The sequence below is a fragment of the Magnolia sinica genome, chromosome 13 (genome assembly GCF_029962835.1).
Source record: "Magnolia sinica isolate HGM2019 chromosome 13, MsV1, whole genome shotgun sequence".
Taxonomy (NCBI): Eukaryota; Viridiplantae; Streptophyta; class Magnoliopsida; order Magnoliales; family Magnoliaceae; genus Magnolia; species Magnolia sinica.
Window position 1 is genome coordinate 47,174,453 of NC_080585.1, and position 16,708 is coordinate 47,191,160.

The 16,708-nt window shown below is 39.9% G+C and overlaps 1 pseudogene; it reads right to left on the reverse strand.

Annotated features, from left to right (window-relative positions):
- Positions 1–15,430: 15,430 nt before the first annotated feature.
- Positions 15,431–16,022, reverse strand: LOC131224269 (uncharacterized; annotated as a pseudogene).
- Between the last annotated feature and the right edge of the window lie 686 nt (positions 16,023–16,708).

Sequence of the window (16,708 nt, forward strand, 5' to 3'; positions counted from 1 at the left end):
GAGGTTGCATTCTCTTGAGGAACAGGTGGCTCAGATTCGTGTAACCCAGGATTCACAATTTGCTTATATGCATAAATATATGAGGCGGATTAATAAGCGTTTACATCAGATTAATCCATCTATTCCTGCTCCCTCTTCAGGATCTGATTAGTATTTTTCTAATCTTGGTTTGTAATATCTTTAATGCTACTTGGTTTATTTTGTCTTATGAGGTTATACTTGACTTAACTTTGTAATATATGGTTGAACTTGGTTACTTATGTTTGAATTTGACTTGCCTATTAAGTTAATATGTTGTCTATCTTGATCATTTATTCCTCAATACTCTTCTTATTCTTCATTTTTTATATCTTTCCATTTCCATGTATTGGATTCTTCCTTTGTCATATTGTGACAAAAAGGGGGAGAAGGTTGTCATGCTAATATATGATATGTGGATTATGGATGGGTTGTTTGTGATTATTTTGAGAAGGGGAGTTAAGTAAGGGAGAGTATTGTTGGAGGAATTGAAGCATTGAAGTAAATTGACGCTTTCTTTTTATAACCGGTGCATGATTCTTTAACCAGGTTGTAACTGGTTTCTTTTTATAACTGGTGCATGATTCTTTAACCAGGTCGTAACTGGGTTTTTTTTTTTTTTTTTTTATAAAACTGGTGCATGATTCTTTATGCGTATAATGTTATTGTGAAGTGTGTTTTGTCACAAATTTGACAAAGGGGGAGATTGTAAGTACCATGGTTTCTAGCTCTTATAATTGTCAAATTTTGTAGTGCCAAAACCTCTCTTGGAATCTGTGTCTTATCCAGCTCTTTTACATAATGAAGACTTTGCATCACTCAAAAACAAAGGTCTTTACTTCAAGAAATGCAAGACTATATGTCATCAAGTGATTGTTCAATGTTCAAGATTCATAATTCAAGCTCCAAGTCAAGATAAAGTCTTTTTACTTTGTACCTCAAGCTCAAGATTCAAGATATTTCAAGTTCAAGCTTCTTAAGGCTACAAATTCAAGTTTGAATATTCCTTGAAAGGTCACAAGTTCAAGCTTCATTCTATGACATGATCTTAAGCTTCGTGAACTTCAAAGAACGTCTATCAACTGAAAAAAAAAAAGTTTCAATGTTCATACATCATGGTTAAGGTATGAATGACACTAGATTGACCATAGGGTAGGTCATTTTGATTACATAATTCAATTATATCATTTTATAAGTGAATAGTTTGTTTCTCGACTAGTCTTGGACTCTGTTCGACTAGTCCTAGCACTGGCTCGACCAGTCCAAGAAATTCTTCGACCAGTCCTAAGTTTGTTACAAATTTTCAGAATTTTTTGTTAAGCCTCGACCAGTCCTGGAGACTGCTCGACCGACCGTATGAATAGTGCTCGACTCGTTCTCGACCAGTTTTACAGCCACGACTCAAAGTTTAGCAACTATTTCAGGTTCCACACGACCAGTAGTGGAGGTCCCTTGATCGGTCGTGCAGGGCTTACGACCAGTCGTGGAACGGCTTTATCTTATCGCACTCAAATTTCAAAAATCTATTGGTCTCACGACCAGTCGTAGTGTCCTTAGGACCAGTTGTGAACGCGATTTCTTCACTTATAAATAGAGCACGAATTTCAGAGTTTTTCATTCAATTCAAGATAAATCAATACGCCACTCTGAGAGATAAGTTAGTATTCTTTTTAAGCTATATTGTGCTCATTTAATATTCTCTTAATTTAGCTTTATTATATTTGATTTTGTATTCTATATTCCATTCATATTTGAGGAAGGGATTAAGGATTACCCTTTTCTTGGAATCAAAATCAAATAGAGCTAGCCCAACTTGATTTAATTTAAAATCAATTTAGAACATATAACCATTTCATAAGTGAGTTTGGACATTGAACTTTTACATTGAAATTTTACTCCGATTTGGATCTTCCGGGCGGCATCAAAAAGAGAATATCCAGTTATTTTATATTATTATAAATTTCTGTTTTGGTTTTTGAGATTGTGCCAGAAAAATCTCTGTTTTGGTTTATCTGAGGTGATCCAGAAAACTTAGAGTGTGGGGTTTTTTGAATTATGTAAGTCCACTTGAAAGACACAATTGTGAGGGTTTTAGGTGAACCTAGAAAAACCTATTTTCTTAATGAACGCTAATATCCACTGTGTGAGGATATTAGGAGTGGAGTAGTTGTGTGACTGTTTTTCTAAATAGTTGGTGTACACAGAAGCGAACCACTATAATTTCTGGTCTTGTGGTTTGATTGTTTTTTTTTTTTTTGTGGATGGTTATAATTTCCCTTTTGCATTGTGGTGAATGTTGTAATTTCTTTTATGTAAATGTGGAGAATGTTGTAATAATATAGATTTCTTTCCTTGCTATTTATTTATTTATTCATTTGTATTAAGTTTGAGTTTTTGATACACAAACCGTTCTAGTAAGGTTGTCCTGCCATAAAACCTTGATTTTTATGGTGTAAGGTTGTCCTTAGAACAACATTTGTATCAACCCCTCAATACTCGTTCTTTCGAGGTTGTCTTTAAATTCAGCATTATGGGATTGTCTATTGCTATCTATATTTAATTTATTTAAATTTCGTTGTTATTTTTTTAATTTGGCATAGTCCTATTCACCCCTCCTCTAAGACATTTAGCTCAGCCTTTTCACTTTCATTGCATGGGACCCATCTTGATGTATGTTGTAGATCCTAGAAGGGCCCATAGTGGCGGGGTCCCTCCATCATGCTGTTCTCTCTCTTCCTTCTTTCTCTCTCTGTTGCGACCCACCATGATGAATGGATTAGATCCACACCTTCCATCAGTGGTAGCCACCTTGCTGCCCACAATGAGACCCACCTGATGTATATTCCTTACATCTCCACCGTCCAGGCCTTGGACGGTGGAGGGGCCGCTTGATGTATGCGTTTTACCCACGCTAGTCAGTGGCAGCGGGGCCCACACGCTATGTGCATGAAATTCATACTGTCCAACCATTTGTGGAAATCATTTTATGGCATTGCAAAGAGGATGAGATAGATCTAAATTTCAAGTGGGCCCCACCAGCTATATAGCTGCTGTATTGAAGTCGGCAGGCTTTGTGGGTCTGATCATGGGTATGTATTAAATCCAACCGTCCATCAGCTGGACGCTGGGCCAGCAGCCTAGTAGTCCAGTAACATGGATGCTGTAATGATGTCAGCAAGTTCTGTGGGTCTGATCACGTGGTATGTGTTTTATCCAAACCGTCCATCTGACGGTGGACCCTATCATGATGTTTGTGTTGTTTCTCCACCGTCCAGCAAACTGGATGGTGTAATGTCACCGTGATTTATGTATTGTCCATGCTGCCTAGCAGCCATGGGCCCACTCACGTGGAATGCCACCGTGATGTATCTGTTAATCCTAGCCATCCATTTGGCGCTGGACGACCAACAATTACTGCTGCTGTATTGATGTCTGTCTACGGGTAGGGTGTGGACCCACCCCATACGTGTAGCACGTGTGAGGGTGGGGTCCACCTTAATATATGTATTATATAGCCATGCCGTCCATCTACTAGAGATGGTGGGCCATCATGCTACACGCGTTTTATATCCAGTTGTCCATCTGTTTTGACGTGGGACCCACCCCACACGTGATGCACGTGTGGGGGTGGGGCCCACCTTGTTGTACATGTGAGATCCACACCGTCCAGGCCGTGGGGCCAGCTGTGATATGTGTTTTATCCACCCTATCCGTCCATGGGACCCACATGATGTATGTGTTTTCAGCCATGCCGTCCATCTGATTTTTGGACGGGTGGGGCCCACCTTGTGATGTGTTGTGTATTTACACCATCCATTCACGTTGCCCCCACATGATGTACGTGTTTGATCCTAGCTGTCCATTTGGTGGGGGCCCATTTGGAATGTGCAGGGCCCACCCCAATGTGATGTATTTATGGCCCATCGATGAGGCCTAATGTGATGTATTTATGGCCCCTTGATGAGGCCTAATGTTATGTATTTGCGGCCCATTTGATGAAGCTCATGAGTGAGGCCCAATGCGATGTATTTATGGCCCCTCGATAAGGCCCAATGTGATGTATTTGCGGCCCATTTCATGAAGCCCATGAGTGAGGCCCAATGTGATATATTTATGGCCCATATGATGAGGCCCATTATAATGTATATATGGCTCATGAATGAGGCCCATTGTGATGTATACATGGCCCATTTGGTGAGGCTCAATATGATGCATATGAGTCCTATATGATGAGGCTCAATGTGATGTATGAGGCCCATATGATGAGGCCCGATGTGATGTATACAAGTGTAACACTCCGTGTTTTCGGGACCCGAGTATATGACTCATTTCCCAAAGACCCGAGTGTTAACTTATAGAGAGCCAAATTCCATATATATATATTTTAAATTTATCAGAGTTAGCAGTTTAGCTTAGAATGGACAAATCAACATGAAGGAAATTTGCAATTACATTTAACATATACAAGAGGCGGCCCATAATAACTTATACAAACCAATGTCTTAAAATAAACAAATATAGAATGTACATAGTTTAGTACATGAGAAATATGAAAATGCAGTTAAATGTAAGCCGCGCAATCATACAACTTCTCTAGGTAGGTACAACCATGCATCCTCAACGATTATACCCGACTCTTCATCAGACTGAACCTGAATATCACTTAATCCACCTGTGCTACCTATACGATTATATATTTGATGGATGAGTGGTCAACTCAGTGTGAATTCCTATCAAGATTACAGATCGTCGCCTTAGTGAAGCATAGTTAAAAACAACAAGACAATCAAAACAATACATGATGCAGTCTTTTTAAATGCATGGATGTGTGAATACACATCGACCTGGGAATGCTCATCCAGTTGGACCTGGGCTTGTCACCCATGCAAAAGACTGGTCACCAGCGTAACATATCTTGTACAGCATGGCACCAAGTCATAGTACATATCTCGTACGTAGGTCACTAGCGTAGCATAACTCGTACAACATAGTGACTAAGGATCAATAGTCGCCTAGTCGGTGGTCTGGGAGCTAGCGAGACGATACCCTAATAAACCTAAGGGCACATACTACAACATCCAGATTTAGCCACCCGTCATTGTCAATATCCTATGAATGCATGATTAGCCAGACTATTATTATTCCAATTACAACCAGCCAATTTAAGTAACTCAATGGTCATTACGGGAGGCTCGTCACCCAGCGTTGGCCAACAACTCGGGCATAGTGTCTCATGACTACCATCCCTGGCTCATGAGATTTTTCCATCTTAGGTTCCGTAATGGATGCCAGTCGACCAGTGGCCAATAAAAATTCAATAAGTAGGGATTACCATCACATGGTATAGGTTATCGAAGCCATCAAAACATCAAAGCATGAGATAAATGTCAAATCACAACGACAAAAGGGTACATGAACATCAAATCAAAACGGCAAAAAGGAGTCAGGCAAGGCTAAATCAGTGCGGTTAAAAGAGATCATTTATAAGCCACTTAAGCCGTATGTCCTATGGATGGTAAATCCCATATTAATGTTCCATGTCCCATATAACCTCTAAATCAAGGGCCCATTTCTCACCAACCCATCTTGTTACATCCTAAGTATGGGTTCACGTACACAAGAAGAAGTTACCCACTAGTAAGTGTGGTGAATAGGGATTTATAAGCGACTCATAACAATTCATGTGAAAGCATGTAGTTATAGCATGACAGGCATATGTTAAGCATAATAATCACAATAGGTCATGATGTGAACTATCGATCAAAAGAAGAGTTATCATGTAAGTAACTATCGCATGCGAGTATGGTTCACAACTATCAATTATAAATCAAGTATAAGCTATGCATTAAGAATTGATAAAGGATCGCATGCTATGATATAACATCAGTGATTCAATTAAAGACCATTACTTAAACTAATTTGAAAATGGAAAACTTAAGGGGAAAAGTCATCACCTTATAGTTTGCATTGCTTACCAGCATCGCTAGGGAATGTGCGTTCCCTTAAAATCAAGTCCTACCATAAATCAGGAACTTGTACAATTAGATCCAAGTTTCACACACTACCTAGGGTTGAAGATCATAGCCTAGAGTTTTAATTATTTATCTTTAGGGTTTTAGTGTAGAAATAGGGTTTTCATCCTAGGGTTTAGTCTTAGACTTAAATTTTCAGTATTTGAACTCTGATTATTATTTTATTCTAATTTTTATATAATGAATGAAATGATATTCATAGTAGAAATATTAATCAGTCAATACTAATAATGATAATTCACAAGTTCATCTTTAAATACACCAATATTATCTAATATTCTCATAATGACTAATAATCTTTAAAAATACAAGTAATAATAATAACAATTTTACTAATGATAATATAATAAGGACTAATATTAAAAATCATATTAACAAGAATTATACTAATCCCATAATGATGATATTTTCTAATGATAGTATTAATAGCTATTAATAATGAATCTATTCATGATCATACTTAAGGATAGTAAATAAAATATATATGTCTAATAATCATGGGTTTGTTTATAACATCTAATATTAATATAAAGAATCAGCCAATGGCCAATCATGCTTGATAATCACAATGATTATGGTTATGGTATTAATCTAGGGTTTAGATTACCTAAGTCTAGGGTTTATCTATTAATCTAATCTTAGACTTTGGTTTAGAGTTTGAAATCTATCTCATACAATTAATTCATATTAATATTAGAATGAAGTAAAAGTAAATAATAATTACCTATTAATACTAACGATGCTAATCTTATTGTCAATAACCTACAATGACAAGCTAGGTATAGCATGATAAATGTTAATATCTATTATCCATAATAAATAATACTAGTAAAATTATCCCACCAATAGTTAACCATATTTAATAATTGCAATAATTATAGTAACATTAATGATGATAATAAATACTAAGATCTACTATTTGATAATTACAACCTTTGATTATAATAGCTAGTTATAGCATAAATAGCCTATCAATGTTCTAATTAGAATTCCAATGCAATGTTTGAGAGCAAGCGCACGTATAGTTGATTCGACTTAAATCAACTCAGCTAGGCATCTGAGTTGACTAAGTGATTCTCTCCCTTCCTCTCTCTCTCTCTCTCTCTCTCTCTCTCTCTCTTTCTCTATTTCTTCTTATTTAAGTAGGTCCAGTAGCCCCTGGACTCGACCCAGCCACTGAGCCAACAGGCCGACTCGGTCCTGAACCGAGTTGACTCGGTTTGGCTAGGACAGCCGCACACCCTCTCTCTCTCTTTCTCTTCCTTCTTCTCTCTCCTTTTCTTCTCCTTTCTTCTTCTTTGATTTCTCCCTCTCTTCTCTCTCTTCCCTTGGACTTTTCCAAGATTTGGAATGGGTCGAACTCGACCAGCAACTCGCATCAGTGAGTCAGCGGTCCATGACCCGGACGGCTGAGTCGAGTTGGTGCAACACTAGCTTGAGTCCTCTCTCTCTCTCTCTACCTCTCCCTCTACTTCCTTCCACCTATTTTTTTTCTTCCTTGCTTCCTTTCAAAGTGTAGCATCCAGACACGGCCAACAAATCTGCTGGACTCACAGCAATGGCCGTCACAAATAGGAAACGAAGGATACATCGACCCAATCTCCTCTCTAACTACTTCCTTCCCTCTCCTCCAGAACTTCAAAGAAATTCGGGATCATCCATGACCAACACCATGGTCTGGACAGACTCAAACTCGGCTCGAGTCGCAGGTGGTGTGGCAGCCACAACAGCAATAACATCCCTCTTCCTCTCTCCCATTTTTCTTTCTCCTCTTTCTCCTTCTCGTTTGTGTAAGAACTTTGTTTAGTGGGCCTTACTGATCAACGATCTGGATTGTCATTCAGTTGGACTGGATGATTGAGTAGAACAGTGGGCCCCACTTCAGGTGATGCGTTGCGCAGTCTATCTGCGTAGCTTTGCGTACTAGGGCTAGAATGCTATAACTGTCTTATGCAGACAGTAATTTGAGTTGTAATAGGATGCTACAATGTGGAGCATGGGAGAGAGAGTTGTGATGGGTTTCAAACTCCCTCTCCACAGACTCTATAAAAGAGAGCTGGGTCCCCGATCCTACACCACGGTAGAAATTCAAGTCCCATCTTGTGAATTGCAGAAAGGGTGTGAATGAGAGGAAGATCCTAAGCTCTACAGGAATTCTGGTATTCTGGTATTCTTATCCGGCTTCCATGGCGGCGTCCCATCTAGGTAAGCCATCTGAACCCCTGATTGCCATGTCCCTTGCACAGACAGATCCGTGGGCCTATTCCGCATATAGATTAAGTCCCACAGTTGGTATCAGAGCCACTATGCAAAGGCATGGATGATCAGATTATCTATTTCACAATCAGATTCATCCTCTAGGGATTCTAATTCCTGATCAGATTTCGAATTCCCAAAACAGTTAAATTGGGATTTGAATTTTCGAATCTGATTAGGGATTTTCATCCTCAATACCATAATTAGGGGCTTCGAATTCAAATCCCAAATCTAGATATTAATTAGGGATTATTCAAAACCCAAATCTAGTTAATTTGGGGATTTCAGTCCTAAACCCCAAATCCAGCCATCCATATTATGGATTTCAGATTCGAATCTCAAATCCAAATTAGGGATTTCAATTCCCAAAACAGCTACGGGGAATTTCAGATCCCCAACCCATATTCCAGATTCTAATTAGGGATTTTCTGAACCCAGATCCCTAAATCCACTCGATTAGGGATTTCGGATTCTAATCCCCAAATTCAGGTGGTGATTAAGGATTTTGAAATCCCTGAATTAAGTAATCTGATTACGGATTCAACATCCAGAACCAGTAATTAGGAATTTTGAAATCCCTGAGTTGAGGTCTTTCGATACCCTTACCAGCGGTTTGTGGAAGACAGCCATGGATACTTGGATTATCTCACGGATGCTGTCTATAACCCTCGATTCAACTGGATCCAAACCCACCACCTCCATTCATGGCCGATGAATCCTGATGATTGCCACATCGACTGACCGCGACCATCATCATCGTGTTGACGAACTCATACGGATTCGAGGAAGATTTCATGGTCGTCGGCGTCGAGGATGATGGAGGCGTAGAGATTTTCGTCTGGCTGGAGATTCATCTCAGGAAGGGGAGATTTTTCACTCGCACTCTCCTTCGCTGCTGCCCTCAGTCGGTCGAAGACGACTGCTGCTCGGTCGTATACAGCGGCTATTAGGTCGAAATCGACCTTAATAAGTTTCGGGTCTTTGGACCCGACTACATGTACTCGGGTCCGACCTCAGTAACCGCAAACGGGACGTATTCCTACTCTCTTGTGGGCCTGTCGCTGGTAGTAGGCCCGGTATGCTGTTTTGATGGTGGGCCATGATTTCGATCTAGTACATTTAATGCCAAGTTTTAGACCATTCAAATAACGTTCCATGTTTATTAGATCTGAACTGTCTCATGAGCATATTAACTAACTCATGCACTGGGCATTTGTGAAAACTTTATATGCTAAGTATTAAGCATTAAAACTAATCTGTTCGTATTATGAACACTTGTGCAAGAACCTACCCATCTAATTATATAACTCCATGCTATTCAGGGACTGATTCAGTCATGCTCATTAGACATGTTCTGATCATACAGAATTCAGATTCGGCCCTATCGTTGGCCCATCACCCATCCTTAGGAGTTGATATGGACCATTGGAATATATGGTGTGAAACCTTTCAGTTTGTTTCACATTAAGGTTACTATTTTTCCAATGATTAATACCAACCGTCTTGTGGGCCGTATCAAATTGATTAAGATATAATCCATTGAAAGGCAGGATTATAATTGTTATCCTAAGTCTGTATTAGTAATATTGGATTCGGTTGTGTTAGCCACCATAGTGACCTCAATCAATGAAAATTCTATAAGTACAGACTTGTAACATTGGGATAAGGAGGATAACATACAGTTGCGTTCACATTTTCATGCTTGCGATAATGAAAACGTAGACGATTATCGTTTACAGACACGTGAACGGGTGAAGTAAATGGTGCTGGTGATGTAAAGCTGAAAGACTCATCTCACCCACAGGTGTTGAGTGTCTCAGATTTACATGACTGACATCACTTAGCTTCATGTTCAGGAGAATCACTAGCATATTATTATTACCACCCACAGGAAGAATGATGATGATGTAACAGATTCTCACCAGGATGAGATGGTTGGGCCCATCGTCATCCTGGACGATTCAGTTGATGCCTCCCTTAGCAACTGAATTGATTAACTTTGCTTGATATTTGTTTACATTCACTAAATTGCTTTGTGAAATTATGAACTAATGTGAGTATAAATGCATCTCTTTTATTTCAGTCTCAATTCCAACTAACCAGAATCAAGTCCCTGCCCTTAATAGATCTAATTACGCTCAATGGAAGAATGCCATTGAAGTTGTACTGGGCTGTCTTCAATTAGATCTTGCCCTGATAACACCAGAACCGCTAAAGCCATCTGATAATGCCATTGAAGCTGAATATAATCGATGGGCTGCATGGTTTAGATCAAATGATACATGCCTGAAAGTCATTAAGTATTCAATTTCTAAATCGATGAAGGGTGCCATGCCTGAAACAGATAAGGCTAAAGTTTTCCTAACTGAAATGGGAAAACGATTCAAGAAATCTGATAAATCTGAAGTGGGCATTCTTCTGAATAAATTGACTCGCTCGTACTAAGATGGAAAAGGCAACATCCGTGAATACATTGTAGAGCAGATCGAAGTTGTTTTTAAGATTCGTGCTCTAGGGCTTGTACTCACTGATGATCAACTGGTTCATTTGATCATGAACAACCTACCTCCCCAATTCGGCACGTTCCTGGTAAACTATAACACTCTGAAGGACATGTGAACATTGGATGAACTCATCACTCAGTGCGTCCAAGAAGAAGACAGGATCAGACAGATGATAAAAGTTCAAAGTGTTAATATGGTGACCTCAGGACAAGGGCATGGGCAAGGGAATAAAGGTAGAAGGAAGAGGAAACAAAGTTCTAATAATAGATTCTCTAGTCCTCCATCTGGAAACCATGAGAATCAATCTAGAAATGGATCTAAACGCAAACGGGTTAAAGGAAAACCGTGCTTCTTTTGTAAAAAGATGGGTCATCTAAAGAAAGACTGCGAAGGTTTTAAGGATTGGCTCATAAAGAAAGGTAATCATTCTGTTCTTGTCTGTTTTGAATCTAATCTGACCGATGTGTCAGTGGATTCCTGGTGGATAGATTCAGGAACTACTATTCACATATGCACTTCTATGCAGGAATTACTACAGGCCAGGCCACCAATTGATGCGGAGCGCTCAGTATACGTAGGCAATGGTGTCAAAGTTGACGTGGAGGCAATATGAGTCTATAGGCTTAAGTTGAAGACTGGTCATTTTTTGAATTTAGTAAATACATTCTGTGTGCCGTCTATAAGGCGCAATTTAGTTTCAATTTCCTGTTTGGATAAGTTGGGATATTCGTTCCACTTTGAAAATAAAAGTTTTAGTATTTACTTTAATTCGATTAAAGTTGGAACCGACTCTTTAGTAAACAACTTATACCAGTTAGACTTGATTGCCTCTCACGTCTATAATATTAATACCTTGCATGGAAATGTAGTGGGATCCAAGCGAAGACTAGACTATGAGAATTCCTCCATGTTGTGGCACAGGCGGCTATGCCATATATCTCGTGAGAGATTAGACAGGCTTGTGCGAGAAGGAATTTTGCATTCTCTAGACTTCTCTGACTATAAAGTATGCATTGATTGCATAAAAGGGAAACAGACTAAAACGAGAAAGAAAGGTGCAACCAGGAGTGTAGATCTATTAGAGGTTATACATACAGATATCTGTGGACCATTCCCTACAGCCTTATGGAGTGGCCACAAATATTTCATTACCTTTATAGATGACTACTCTCGCTTTGGGTACCTATACCTTATCAGTGAGAAATCAGATGCCCTGGATGCTTTTAAAATCTATAAGGCCGAGGTTGAAAATCAACTCGATAAGAGAATTAAAGTTGTCAGATCTGACTGTGGTGGTGAATACTATGGCAGATATGACGAATCAGGATGCAATCCAGGGCCATTCGCTAAATACCTGTAGGATTGTGGCATTGTTGCTCAGTACACTATGCTTGGTACTCCAGAGCAGAATGGAGTTGCTGAGAGACGTAATTGCACCCTTATGGATATGGTGCGAAGTATGGTCAACAATTCGACATTACCAGAATCTTTGTGGGGTGATGCGATCAAAATCGCAGTTCATATATTAAATAGGGTTCCCAGCAAAGCAATAAGTAAAACTCCTTTTGAGTTGTGGAATGAGAGAAAACTAAGTCTCCGATATTTACATGTTTGGGGTTGTTCTGCTGAGGCCAAAATTTATAACCCGCATGAAAAGAAGCTTGATCCTAGAACCATAAGTTGTTTCTTCATTGGATACCCAGAAAGATCAAAAGGCTATCGATTATACTGTCCTTCCCACTCCATCAGGATTGCTGAGACTGAGAATGCCAGATTCATTGAGGACACCGAAAACAGTGGGAGCACGAACATAAGAAATTTTGTATTTGAGGAACAAAGGACTGTTACTCCTATCATAGTCAATCCAGATCACGTGGACATTAATGATGCAGTCGATTCTGTAGTCACTGCAGAGCACCACGTAGAACCTCATATACAAACCACTGATGAAAAAAATCAAGATCAAACCCAACAAGCTGAACCATTAAGAAGATCTGAAAGAGAGAGAAGGCCTGTAAATCGAGACGATTACATCGTATACTTACAGGAACACGACTTTGACATAGGGGTGGAAAAGGATCCTGAATCCTTTACACAAGTCAAACAAAGTGATGATCCTTCTCGCTGGTTTAATGCCATGAAAGATGAGTTGAAATCCATGCAGGATAATAAAGTATGAGATCTTGTAGAGTAACCCACTGGAATAAGGCCGATTGGTTGTAAATGAATATTTAAAACCAAAATGGACTCCAAGGGTAATGTCGAAAAATATAAAGTCAGACTTGTTGCCAATGGTTTTAACCAACGTGAGGGCATTGACTTTAAGGAGACTTTCTCACCAGTATTTAAGAAAGACTCATTTATGATTATAATGACTCTTGTAGCTTATATGGATTTAGAGTTATATCAGATAGATGTAAAAACTGTATTTCTCAATGGAGATCTGAATGAAAATGTATACATGTTGCAGCTCGAAGGTTTTGTAGCTAATGACTCAGAACATTTGGTTTGCAAACTTAAGAAGTCCATCTATGGGTTGAAACAGGCATCGTGGCAGTGGTACCTTAAGTTTCATGAAGTAATTTTTTCATATGGCTTTGTAGAAAACACTGTAGATGAATGCATCTACATTAAAACCAGTGGGAGAAAGTTCATTATGATGATTTTGTATGTTGATGACATTCTGTTAGCTAGTAGTGATATCAAGATGTTGAGCGACACCAAGAAATTTTTATCTCAAAGGTTTGAAATGAAAGACCTTGGTGAAGCTTCTTACGTCATCGATATTGAGATTCACCATGACAGAACACTTGGACTGCTCAGCTTGTCACAGAGGGCCTATATTACTAGGGTACTCGGAAGGTATGTCATGCAAAATGTGCTTCAGGAAAGTCGCCCATTGTGAAGGGCGACAAATTTGGTTTATTTCAGTGTCCAAAGAATGATTTAGAAAATAATTGAATGAAAGAATTTTCGTACGCATCAGTAGTAGGGAGCATCATGTATGCTCAAGTCTGTACGCGACCGGACATTGCCTTTGTCACTGGAATGTTGGGAAGATATCTATCTAATCCAGGAATGCAACATTGGATAGCTGCAAAGAAAGTATTACGGTATTTTCAGAGAACGAAAGACTTCGGACTCACATACAGAAGATTTGATCGGTTGGAGTTGATCGGATATTCAGATGCAGACTTCGCTGGTTGTGTTGACACTGAGAAGTCTACTTTAGGATACATCTTCATGATGGTGGGAGGAGCTGTGTCGTGGAAAAGCGTGAAACAATCTACCAGTCTCATCCACTACTGAAGCTGAATTTATTGCCTGCCATGAGGCATCTAATCAGGCGATATGATCACAGAGTTTCTTCTCAGGTTTGCGGGTACTTGAGCATATCTTGAAACTATTGAGAATATTTTGCGATAATTCGGCTGTTATTTCCTTCTCTAGTAACAACAAGTATTCGTCAAGGTCGAGGCATATCGACATCAAGTATCTTGTTGTAAAGGAAAAGGTTCAGAATCATAAAGTGTCCGTGGAATTCATCGGCACTAAGCAGATGATTGCAGATTCGCTTACTAAAGGGCTCCCTATCACGCCATTTCAGAGCATGTAATATCCATGAGAGTCATTGATTCAACAGATATTTTCAGTTAATGGGAGTTGAGTGTACTTTAATTTTTCACAAACACTTAGAGATCTCGTTTTATACAGTTTGTTTGGATGATTTTGATATAAAGATTTATTTCTGCTTATTTATATATATGCGCAAATTTTGAGTAAGTGGAACTACAGTTGTGTCTCGTTGGAGACATGAAAAAGCTTCAGGACCTCTTAAGGATAGGCACATATTATCACACTAAAGTGTGTAATCTTTATACCACATTTCCTAGTTCGTGATCTATGTCGTTAAGATTGAAAGTATTTGTGATCGCGCTTAGACTCACTTCGCCTAAATTAAATGTTGTGATGACTACCGCGTTTCGATACTGACTGTCTTAATGGACCAGATTGAATAGCATTACTCATACTGTCCAACTGTTTCATTGGTTAATCATTTAGATATTTTCTTAAAGGATCAAAACTTATTTTCAAAATTATTCTATATGACCATCATTGACGTTGCTCAACGAGGCCCAAGTGAAAGAACGTAAGAACTCTATTTAGTAGGCCTTACTGATCAACGATCTAGATTTTCATTCAGTTGGACTGGATGATTGAGTAGAACAGTGGGCCCCACTTCAGGTGATGCGTTGCGCAGTCTATCTGCGCAGCTTTGCGTACTAGGGCTAGAATGCTATAACTGTCTTACGCAGACAGTAATTTGAGTTGTACTAGGATGCTATAATGTGGAGCATGGGAGAGAGAGTTGTGATGGGTTTCAAACTCCCTCTTCACAGACTCTATAAAAGAGAGCTGGGTCCCCGATCCTACACCACGGCAGAAATTCGAGTCCCATCTTGTGAGTTACAAAAAGGGTGTGAAGGAGAGGAAGATCCTAAGCTCTAAAGGAATTCTGGTATTCTGGTATTCTTATCCGGCTTCCATGGCAGCGTCCCATCTTGGTAAGCCATCTGAACCCCTGATCGCCATGTCCCTTGTACAGACAGATCCGTGGGCCTATTCCGCATATAGATTAAGTTCCACAGTTTGCTGCTGTTTGAAGCATCCAGCTGATGCTGCCAATGTAAGTGCCTAAGCATGCAGCCTAGCATGGATGGATCTTGGCACTGGTCTTCTTGGTGGGCCGAGACCAGTTGTAAGCAATCGAGCTTACGATGCCGCTCAACCAAAGGCACCCAATGGTTCGAAGCTTGTGATCGGATGAGACCCAGAAGGCCTATCCGATGGAGATCTAGTGGCCACACAACCCAGTGGTGGCTGCTTCTTGACGAGGAAGACGACCTGCCGTTAATGGTAGATCCTTATAGGATCGGTATTCCCCCAAAACAGAGTTTCCAGAGGGCTTTGAAGTGTCTTAGGAAGCTTAAAGGAGAAGAAAAACGAAGCTCCATGGATGTTTGGGGGGTGGTTTCGAAGGTAGGAAGAAGTGAATGTTTTTCTCGAGTGCGACTGCAATAACCAAAGAAAGAAGCCCTAATCCGCATGATATGCATCCGATGGCTAAGATAACGCCACGTGGATGGCCGAGATTGAAGGAGGACCGACTCACACGGATTGCTAGTGTGGTAGCAGCGAAGACAGTTTCCATTTTTGGAAACACGATTTTTTCACAGTACATAAGTGACTGGATTTGTGGCCACACACGTGCACGTATTCGTGTGAAATAGCTGTGGTTTCGGTCAGCCTCTCGCTGCACACATGATGGACGGTTTAGATCATTCTAATGGCTGGTGTAGGTGGGCCACCAACCCAAGAAACGGACGTCCATCCGTTGGCCGGCGAAAGCAAGACAGAAGAAATTTCTCTTCTTTTTTGAGAAAACGCGGGTCAGCGGTGTTTGACCAGACTTGCAAGTCCGGTGTACACCAGGTGCTTTAGCACCATTGCACATGCACATCAATGTGGGGCCCATGGTGACGTTTGTGGGAAATCCACTCCGTCTATTAGGTTCTAGGGGTCTAAATGGGTCCCCTGACTAAAGATCAGGCAAATCTAAGTCTTAAGTGGGGCCCACCACTTGATTTGGGTCATATTGGTGGGTTTCCATTAATCTAAGGGTCGGATAATTCCAAATCTGGATATTAGCGGTTAAAAGGGTCCTAGGGACCACTCAGTCAGGAACTAGCGGTTGAATTAGGGGTTAGATGCCCTGATATGTGTTTAGAGTAACTAGTCAAGTACTTTAATCAATCCTAAAACATGTACTTAAACAACTAATCAAATATTTTAATCAATCTAAGACATGTATTTGAGTCAGCCTATCAGGTTTTCTAA